Source organism: Antedon bifida, chromosome 1, assembly GCF_963402885.1.
Source record: "Antedon bifida chromosome 1, ecAntBifi1.1, whole genome shotgun sequence".
Taxonomy (NCBI): domain Eukaryota; kingdom Metazoa; phylum Echinodermata; class Crinoidea; order Comatulida; family Antedonidae; genus Antedon; species Antedon bifida.
Window position 1 is genome coordinate 14,233,403 of NC_136226.1, and position 10,672 is coordinate 14,244,074.

At 33.9% G+C, this 10,672-nt stretch overlaps 1 long non-coding RNA gene and 1 pseudogene across 1 annotated transcript; one reads left to right on the top strand and one right to left on the bottom strand.

Annotated features, from left to right (window-relative positions):
• The first annotated feature begins 565 nt into the window (after positions 1-565).
• Positions 566-1,526, top strand: LOC144839612 (uncharacterized). The gene is made up of 3 exons (XR_013611769.1): positions 566-650; positions 1,124-1,339; positions 1,449-1,526. It is a non-coding gene; the product is annotated as an uncharacterized LOC144839612 (long non-coding RNA).
• A 6,165-nt stretch (positions 1,527-7,691) lies between these two features.
• On the bottom strand, positions 7,692-7,809 carry LOC144853743 (5S ribosomal RNA; annotated as a pseudogene).
• Between the last annotated feature and the right edge of the window lie 2,863 nt (positions 7,810-10,672).

Consider the following 10,672-nt stretch of genomic DNA (forward strand, 5'->3'; position numbering starts at 1 on the left):
TAGTGTTAGATTAATGAACGCTTCTTGATATATTTAACTTAGGGCTTCTAAAAACTTAAAAGGTAATGATTATGACAATTTTTTTAGAATGACATTATTGTGGTAAGTTAAAACAAAAATAAGAAAGATTCATAATAATATCGGAATTCGAAAAAATCTGTTTCTTACGGAACATTAGAAAGTCGCTGGCTTGTAACTGAAAATTAAAGTTTTATACCTTTAACATGATAAATTCAAAGGTTCAACTGGGCACCCTATAAGGTTTAACATCAGTTAAAAGGTGCATAATAGCACCTTTTTGTACAATTTTCGTGCCGTATGCGCACGCAAGATGTCTTTAAACAATTTTTAAAATATTGAATTTCAGAGGTTATTTACTCTGGTTTGCTTAAGTCTAGAATAAGTAAACTTTTCTTTCATATTTAACAATATTATTAGAATATTTAATATCATAATGTAGGCATCTGTTGTAAATTTATTTGAAACAGGAATTGAACAATAATTTTAAGCGCGTCCCGTGTGCGGTTGTTAAACATCCATCCATGCAGTTTAAATATTGTGAGCAGAGTTTGCGCCCAAAAAATCAGGCCTATAAAACTAGGCCTAGCTCCCGGATCCCACACCTCTCCCGTGTAGGATAGCTGTTGAAAGTAAGTAACGAAGCTTTATAGGCATGTAATTTGGTGGTTTTTATTAGATTAATTATTATATAGGCCTATAAGCCTAGGCTAAATAAATAAGGCTAGCTAGGCCTACCTAGAGGGTAGCCTAGGCCAGGCGGCTAGGCGCGGCCTAGGTTAGGCCTAAAGTAGGCAGTCTAGAGGCCTACAGTAGCCTCTCGGGGGGGGGGGGGGGGGGCTAGTCCTAGACCAGGCCTAGCCTACTTACCTGGGCCTAGGCCCTAGTTAGTGGGTTAGGCATAGGCTAGGTAGACCTTAAACTTAATTAAAAGCAGACCTAGACTAGGCTAGTCTAGGCCTAGCCGGCTAGCTAGGCCTATAATTAATAATAGGCCTAGCCTAGTTATTAATATTAATAGTTACAGTAGTTGGGTATTATTATGCCTAGTAGGCCTACCTAGGCTATATTAATTCTTATACACATTATTTTTAATTATAAATAGTTACAGCCTACATGATGTCATGGAGGGATAAAATAAGTTTAAACATGAAAGAGCACCTCTGCTCTGATCAGCAGCAATGAAGATGTCCAGAAAAGGAGAAAGAAATGTGACCACATGTACCGTAATACTCTAGCTAGTATATATAGGGCCTACTATACTACGAGCTGAGGAAAGGGAGAGGAACATACTTTAAAGTATGTGAAGCATGTGGACTAGGTAATTTGACTTTAAAAATCAGAACAATGTCAATAATGTATTGTATGATGTTGTCATATTAATGATAATATTAATATAATAGTTTCCCTTCCTATTTCATGCTTTTTAGGAAAGTACATAATCAGGTGAAAATGTTCGGAAAAGGTGAACCAGACATCAAGAACACTGTTTCAGATATATGGGGATACTGAAGAGAATACTGTCAAAGATGTCATCATTAGATACTTTTAACAATAGGCCTATTGTTGGTTTAAGAGATGGCCACACTCTATTTAAGGTGCAAAGACTGGTAATTGCCATCCAATAATTCAGCAGTTGAATTGAATAATGTAATGTTTTAAAGTTGAATAAAATTATACCACGCTTAATCAATATTTTTTGTATTTTAGTGATTTTTATTTGTGCACCTTTTTAACAGAAATTTGAACCTTAGAAGAGCATTATTGAACCTTTTATTAGGGTGTAAAGTTGCACCTTTATTTAGAGGTTGAATTTTGCTCCTTTGGGGAGCTGCTATTGTTGCATTTCATTTGCACCTTTTAGGGTAGAAAATTACACCTTATATGGTGCAAATGTGAACTCCAAAGGAGCATTATAGCACCCTTTATCAGGGTTCAAAATTGCACCTTCCGTCAAAGGTGCAGTTGTGCACCTTAAAGGGAGCTGCTATTGTTGCATCGGTTTGCACCTTTTTAGGTAGAGATTTGCACCTTTTTTTTTTAGTGTGAATGGAGCGCATCACGCTTATCTGTATTCCTTTTTCTCCTACATTTAAATATTGTGTAGGTCAATCAACTTTCTTTAGCATGAGATAAAAATATTTTAATTTTTATGACGTCATCATGCCTAAAAATTTTAATTACGTGGGTCATTAATTTCATCTTTACAGTAAATTTTATTCTGTAATAGCTCGTAAGAATAAAATGTGATAATCACGATTAAAACGTTTTCTGGAAGCTATTGGATTGTAGATACGAATTCATGTAAACATTTTGCCAATCGGATGTTGTGACGTCATCATATGGCCAGTTGAATAAAAAAAGTTGTATTTTCATATTTTGCGTAATAGTTCATCACATTTAAAAGGGTGCGCATCTATATTTTACGTATTCAAATTTCTTCTACACGTTAATATGTTGTTCCTAAGATAATTTCCTTCTGAAATTGCTATCTAAGTGTTTCATTTTGATACCGTCGCCATGTTAAAAATTGGAATAAATGGCGGGTCCCGTAATTTCACCTATTCTACACTGTATGTAATATGTATACAGATTATACTGTTTGCATGTATATACTATATGACACAAAATTGACAGAATTCAGCACTAACAGCATATCATATTCTTCAGTTCTTGTCATAATGCCATAATCTTTATCTCTGTGTGCAATATTCCAACGTATGACGTGCACGTGGCGTTTGTCGTGGTGCGGATAACTAACTCGTCAAAGTGACGAGTTTCATGTCTAGTGTTTTATTTGTATTTTAAACTAATTTTTCTTTTGAATGTTGTAACATTTTGCTCTTTATTTTATTTACTTGATGTGTAGATGTGTTGTGCTTAGTTTATACATTTAGAGCTACCCTCCATGTGTTATAGTCTGTAGTATACAAGAACCAATAAGGAAAAGTGAAATTACACTTACACTTTCACTCTTCCCTAGGCATATTTACATTGTACAGTATATCATTTTGCAAGTGTAAAGCCGTGTGTAAAGAAGAGCGGGTCTTTTGTTCGTTGTCTTTCAGGCTTTCGCTATGTTCTTATTTCGCATTTGCAGTTGTTACCTTTATGTAAGTTATCGTATTATATACTGTATTTAGCAATTGGATGACATGCAAGTTTACTTGGTTATTATAATCTTATAGTTCTTGCTCATATCGTAGGCCTATGTACTATAAGCAATTGTTACCAAATAACCATGCTGTGCTTAGCAATTAATGACACTTTATATATACATTTACTATATTTATCTTAGTTTTGATACATTTTGAATGATTGTCAGCATTTTGCTCGAACGGAAGATGATGCGTCTACACGTTTAGGGCGACTTGTTGCCGTGTTATGGTGTTGTATAAATATGACTTGAGGTAATATTTATTATAATTAATTGTTCGTTGTTGAATTGTTGTGAATTACTATATTATTGACTATATAGGCTACAGTGATGTTTCTTATTCGTTTATTAATATTTTGCAGGGCTTGAATTCTCATGTACTTAAATGATATGTAATTGAAGTAATGTTTTGTTCCTATAGTACAATAACGATCACTAATAAATCGGAAGGATAGAATCCAAGTGTTTATATTCTCCTTTTTTGTGTGGAACCACGACATAAATTCACTGATTTTCAACTTATGCCTACAATCCTATAACGGCCATAATATTATTTATTTAAAAAAAAATATTTTCTTTCGATTTATGTACATTTTCCATAGGAAAAATGCATCAATTTTACATAAATGATATACCAATTTTGATGAAGTAACCTATAATTAATATAAATTAAAAAAAGTTCACTCTTTGAAAATCTATTTTCAAGTCTTTCATATAGTTCCAATAACTTGGTCAGCTGGGTTATTGAATGTAACGTTTTCCATCCAAGAAATTGGTATGTGACAAACAAATAGAAAACTCACTTTTTACACAAAACTTACATCATCAGCGGACTATTTATAGCTGTAGGCCTACGTCATTGTATTTTTTCACTCATCATAAAAAATATATAAAGAGTAAAGCTCTGTTTACACTATCAAACTAGATTGACAAAAAAAGTGTGATGTGTCCAAATATTGTAGTGATATGCTTAAATGTGGTAGAGATGACATCATCATTTCCATATATGGGTACATCACAATCCCATAAAGTGTTTTGACAATTTACGTGATTGTGAATGTAGCTTTAGTGAATATTTGTTACACAATGCAGTTTGAGAAAAAATATATTTTAACTTTATAATAGTACAGTACTGTAGGCCTATTGTCTTTTAAAACGTATATTTTCTATAAAGTTGAGGAAATTAAAATAGTTGATTTTCACATTATTTACATAATTCAATATGCACGTCCCTCTGGGTGTTCACATTTTGATCTCAAAATCAATTTTCAGGTTAAAGGTATGTATAGTTAAAAGTATTTATTCTGGTCCCATTTGTTTTGAACAGTTTACTAAGGTATTTGACATGCACTATATGTACACGTGACCAACGGCTATACGTCCCATCCAAAGAAGAGAAGCAATAGTCAGGCATCTTGCCTAATGACGCAATCAGTATGGTACAGATAGGCTATCACATGCTAGTCCGATATTATCATTACACCATAACTCTGCGGTATATCATTCCCAGATGGTCTCCCATCAAGAACGAAACCGGGCCCAACGTTGCTTAACTTCAGTGATCTGACGAGAACCGGTGTTCAACGCAGTATGGCTATGGTATATACAATAATTTTTTTTTTCATAATTTCCCCGAATACATTTTACGAATTCTTACATTCTCTAAGAGTGCCATGAATGAATTAGCTTCAAATACACTTTGTACATAAAAATCCCATAGACAAATCCAGATAACCAACATAAGAAATGCAGATATTACAAATTTAGCATAGATGATATCTATAATGGATGTTAGCACGTATAACAGAAAGTAAAAGGCCTAGTAAAGCTGCTGAAACCTCTTGTTTGAACTTTATTGTAAGCTAATAAAAACTTTTCTTCAACATTATCTAGTAAACTAGTCCCATTCTAGAGAATGTACAGTGTCCATATTTAATAAATAAATAAATTATTTTAGTCGTATTTCAGTCTAGTAGATCTAAGTATTGGACATTGGAATACATTTGTTAGGCAACAGATAATTTCTAATAAGATTAAACCTGCATGGATATATATAAAGCATGGCAAGGATCTACAATAGCCCTGCTGTCATAACCCTTCTGATAGACTGAGGATAGAAACAGCATCAAGTCCTACAGGGATCTCTTAGATTATTAGGGAAAGCACCACCGTTTGATTGCAAAACAAGAGAATAAAAGATAAGAGTCTAAGAGTAAGCTCAAGTGTAGCAGAGATTTAATGGTTTGAATGTTATTAGCAACTTTCCAGTGTATCAACTAGACTTGTTAATGTGTTGACTATCCATCTCTATCAGAAGGGTTATTGATATGGATACAGTAGATCTTGTTGCCACGCTGATCCGTACAGGTTTATCAGACGCCATGTCATCTCTTGCTATTTCTTGAAGCAGCATTTGCATCATTGCTAGTTCAATGAGTTCTACTGGAATATGATTGAATAATTGATTTGTATGTTCTCCAGATACTGAATGTACATTAATCCATTATCTTTTTCAATCCAGGACGGGAGTTGTACATATTGGCACGGTTAAGTGCAGGGTTCATTGTACAGTTAGTGGCACAAAAAGTTTGTTTATTATTTTGACATTTGACCCACTCTTAAGCGTCTTTGACCCATTCTTAAGTGGCTTTTGCCCCAGATTTCAAACTTAAGAATGATGAATGTTCATAAGTATGTGTGGTGTGAATTTCGTTGATGTACTCAAAATGCTAATTAAATGTCTAATTAGCGCTAATTAAAGGCGTTCTTAAGTAAATTTAGCACAGGAATGGTCACTTAAGAATTATGGATATTGATTCCTGATAGGTCAGAGAACATTTTAGAATTGGTTTGGTCCATGTACTCGAAATGCTAATTAAATCCAATTTTAGGGGTAATTTGGGTGGTTCCCCCTTAAAATTGAACAGGACCCGTCACTTAAGAATTGCCATTTCTGGGTCCCATAGATCATATCTACATACTCCACATCTCAAACCTTTTGTACTCAAATTGCTAATTAAAACCTTCTGGGCTCCCAGACTATATCCAATGAATAAATACGAGTCTCTAGTATAGGCCTATTGCTAAATTGTTGAAATCATCATAATTGTTAATGTCAGAATCTGCATGAGGTGTACATCTATTTAATTAGTTAGAAAAATAATTCAGCCATTCATTATTAATTTTTAAAAATGTCATTGCATTAAATCCAATTTTAGGGGTAATTTGGGTGGTTCCCCCTTAAAATTGAACAGGACCCGTCACTTAAGAATTGCCATTTCTGGGTCCCATAGATCATATCTACATACTCCACATCTCAAACCTTTTGTACTCAAATTGCTAATTAAAACCTTCTGGGCTCCCAGACTATATCCAATGAATAAATACGAGTGTCTAGTATAGGCCTATTGCTAAATTGTTGAAATCATCATAATTGTTAATGTCAGAATCTGCATGAGGTGTACATCTATTTAATTAGTTAGAAAAATAATTCAGCCATTCATTATTAATTTTTAAAAATGTCATTGCATGTACGGGCGTTCAGATCACCAGAAACAGTACAATGCCCTACTTTGGAGTAAAAGAGTTGCTTCTAACATTTAACGATCTGTTAACTATCCATATACTGTAACTGGTAAGTTTATACATACGTGCGCTGTCCTATTAATGAAACGAACGAATCTACCAGTATATTAATTATTAAATTATTTTTCTTATTATATGGTAATGGTACTCGAAGTTCACTAGACCATAGAGAAAAAAAAAAGAAAAAAGTCCACTCCTCTGAAAATTTATTTTTTAAGTCTTTCATATTGTTACAATAACTTGGTCAGCTGGGTTATTGAATGTAAAGTTTTCCATCCAACAAGAAGTTGGTATATGTCAAACAAATAGAACTCTCACTTTTTACGCAAAACGTACATCATCAGCGGGCTATTTATATCTGTACGTCATTGTATTTTTTTCACTCATCATAAAAAATATATAAAGACTAAAGCTCTGTTTACACCATCAAACTAGATTGACAAAAAAGTGTTATGTGTCCAAATATGGTAGTGATATTCTTAAATATGGTAGAGATGACATCATCATGTCCATATATGGGCACATCACAATCCCATAAAGTATTTTGACAAATTATGATTGTGAATGTAGCTTTAGTGAATATTTGTTACACAATGCAGTTTGAGAAAAAATATATTTTAACTTTATAATTGTACAGTATTGTCTTTTAAAACGTATATTATTTATAAGGTTGAGGAAATTAAAGTAGTTGATTTTCAAATTTTCATCTAAAAATATAATCATCTTTAGGTTAAAGGTATGTAAAGTTAGAAGTATTTATTCTGGTCCCATCTATTTTCGAATAGGGTACCAAGGTCTTTGACATGCACTATATGTACATGGGCCTAACGGCTATACGTCCTATCCAAAGAACGAAGCAATACTAAGGCACTTCCATAATGATGCAATCAGTATGGTACAGATATCCGATATTATCATTACACCATCATTCTCCATACAGCACCCGATATTCCCAGATGGTCTCCTATCCAAGCTCTAACCAGGCCCAACGTTGCTTCACTTCGGTGATCTGACGAGAACCAGTGTTTCAACGCAGTATGGCTGTACAATATACAATAAATATTTATTTTTTTCAGAATTTCCCCGAGTACATTTTACGAATTCTTACATTCTCTAAGAGTGCCATGAATGAATTAGCTTCAAATACTCTTTGTACACAAATATCCCATAAACAAATCCAGATAACCAACACAAGAAATGCAGATATTACAAATTTAGCATAGATAATATCCATAATGGATGTTAGCTGTATAACAGAAAGTAAAAGGCCTAATAAAGCTGCTAAGTAGGCAGACTGAAACCTCTTGTGTTGAACTTCATTGTAAGCTAATAAAAACTTTTCTTCAACATTATCTAGTAAACTTGGTAAATCATTAGATGGACTTGGAGACTGCGCATCTGTAATAGAAAAATGTAAAATTATACGTAAATTAATAAATGAATAGTAGAAAAACGTAACATTATAAGTAAAATAATAATAAATGAATCTAAAAGATATTAATTATTTTGGTTTGTGAAAAGCAAGGCCAGATAACCAACTAATGTTACATAAGCAAGATGGCTTTATTGTTATCTTTTCCCTGGATTGGATTTGTTGGTTCTGTGTGCATGAATGGTCTCATGGTGTGCTGATTATTATAGGCTCTACTCAACTTGTCTGACTCTAAACCTGTCCAATAAATCTATATTGTATACCGACTCATAATGTAACATAAGCGTATAAGAGGGCGCTGTAGTGCTGACGCCTGTACTCCTAGCTAACCTGGACAAATTTTTTTCTTTTTACCTTTATTTTACTGTTTTGGTTACTGTTATACCGTGAATTTATTATACTAGGCGACTTCAATGAATTTGATACTGATGAGTTAGAAAACCATCTCTTACTTAAACAAGTCGTTCTTTTCCCAACTCGCAAACAAAATTGCCTTGACAAAATTGTCACTGATGTTGATAATGTCTACGAAACACCCATAAAGCACAGTCCATTGGGCAAGAGTGACCACTGTGTTATCATTTGGAAGCCTTTAAATCAAATTCGCAAGCCTACCTCAAAAGCCTTGATCACAAGGCCATTCAGAGAATCTTGTATTCGATCGATGGGCCAATGGATAACTCAGGAATCATGGGAGGAGGTGTATTTGGCAGAATCAGGAGAGAAAATGGCAGAAATCCTTGAAAATATACTAAAACAAAAATATGAAGAACATTTTCCGCAAAAAGTAATTCGACGACGAAATAATGAAAAGCCGTGGATGAACTATCGCATACATAAATTGATTGATGAGCGACAAAAGGCATATAGATCTAATAATATAAATTTATGGCGAAGCCTAAGAAACAAAGTAAAGTATGAAATTAACAAAGCTAAAGAGAAACATTATAAGGATAATATAGAAGGACTAAAAAATGCACAACCCGGTAAATGGAATAAAAAAATTAAAAACATTACAGGATATAACAATAAGTCAGACAATGTTAAATTAAATAATTATGGTGAATCTGTTGAAGAACAGGCTGAACAAATTAATGAACATTTCTCAAGAGTATGTTGCCAGCTTCCACCACTCAGATTGGAAACACTTCCCTCGTACTTGCCTACAAAACCACCCCCCAAAATATACCATGGAGAAATTTGGAAGAGTTTAAACAAATTAAACTCCAATAAATCTGGCCACCCAGATGATATTCCGGTGAAACTCATTAAGCTGTTTTCTTTTGAAATAGCACAACCCCTGTTTTTAATCTTTAATACCTGTCTAAACGAAGGGGTGTTTCCAACTGTGTGGAAGACCGCATCAATTGTACCAGTACCTAAAGTTAAAAAACCGACAATGGTTGGCCAATTACGACCTATTTCACTAACTAAAATATTGGGTAGAGTATTTGAATCATTCCTAGCGGGATGGTTAAAAACGGATTTCGAACCAGTATTGGATTGTAAACAGTATGGTAACGTGAGAGGAACTAGTACAACACATTACTTAGTAGATATGTTGAATACGGTTATATCCAATATTGATGTGCCAGGGACCTACGCCACATTATGTACAGTTGATTTCACAACTGCGTTTGATAGGATAAACCATAATGTTGCTATTTCAAAGATGATAGAATCTGGTGTTAGACCGTCGATAATTCCAACGATTAGCAGTTTTCTGATGAATCGCACCCAGTGTGTGAAATTTAAGGGTCATTGTTCTGGACTAAGAACTATAACGTGTGGGGTCCCCCAGGGTACCAAACTGGGACCCAGCATATTTACTGTTATGGTGAATGATGCGGGTAACACCACTGATAATCGTTGGAAATTTGTGGATGATCTAACACTGGGAGAAATAATTAATATAAAAAATAATAGTACAGCATCAGAACTTCAATCTCATTTAGATTCCTTGAGTTGTTGGTGTAAACAAAATGACATGCTACCCAAGCCTTCGAAGTGCCATGTTATTAATATAAATTTTATGAAATCCCAAATAAACTATCCCCAATTTACTATAAGTGGTGAAAAAATTGATACTGTACATAGTATGAAATTATTAGGTCTTGAGCTACAAGACAATTTAGGTTGGGATATCCAAATCAAAAGTATTATCTCTAGAGCAAGTAGAAGAATGTTTCTTCTTTATGTATTGAGAGGCTATAGTGCACCTATTGGTGACATGTTAAGTATTTATCAACTCTATATTCGACCGCTGACTGAGTATGCATGTGTTGTTTGGCACTCTAGCATTACAAAACATCAGACCAATGAAATTGAGAGGTTGCAAAAGCGAGCGTGCAAAATTATACTTGGCCAGGACTATGAGAGCTATGATACGGCACTTACTCAACTTAAAATTACCAGCCTTGCTGAACGTAGAGAAAAATTAACATTAAAATTTGGAGAAGGTATCCTTAAGTCAGAGAGAC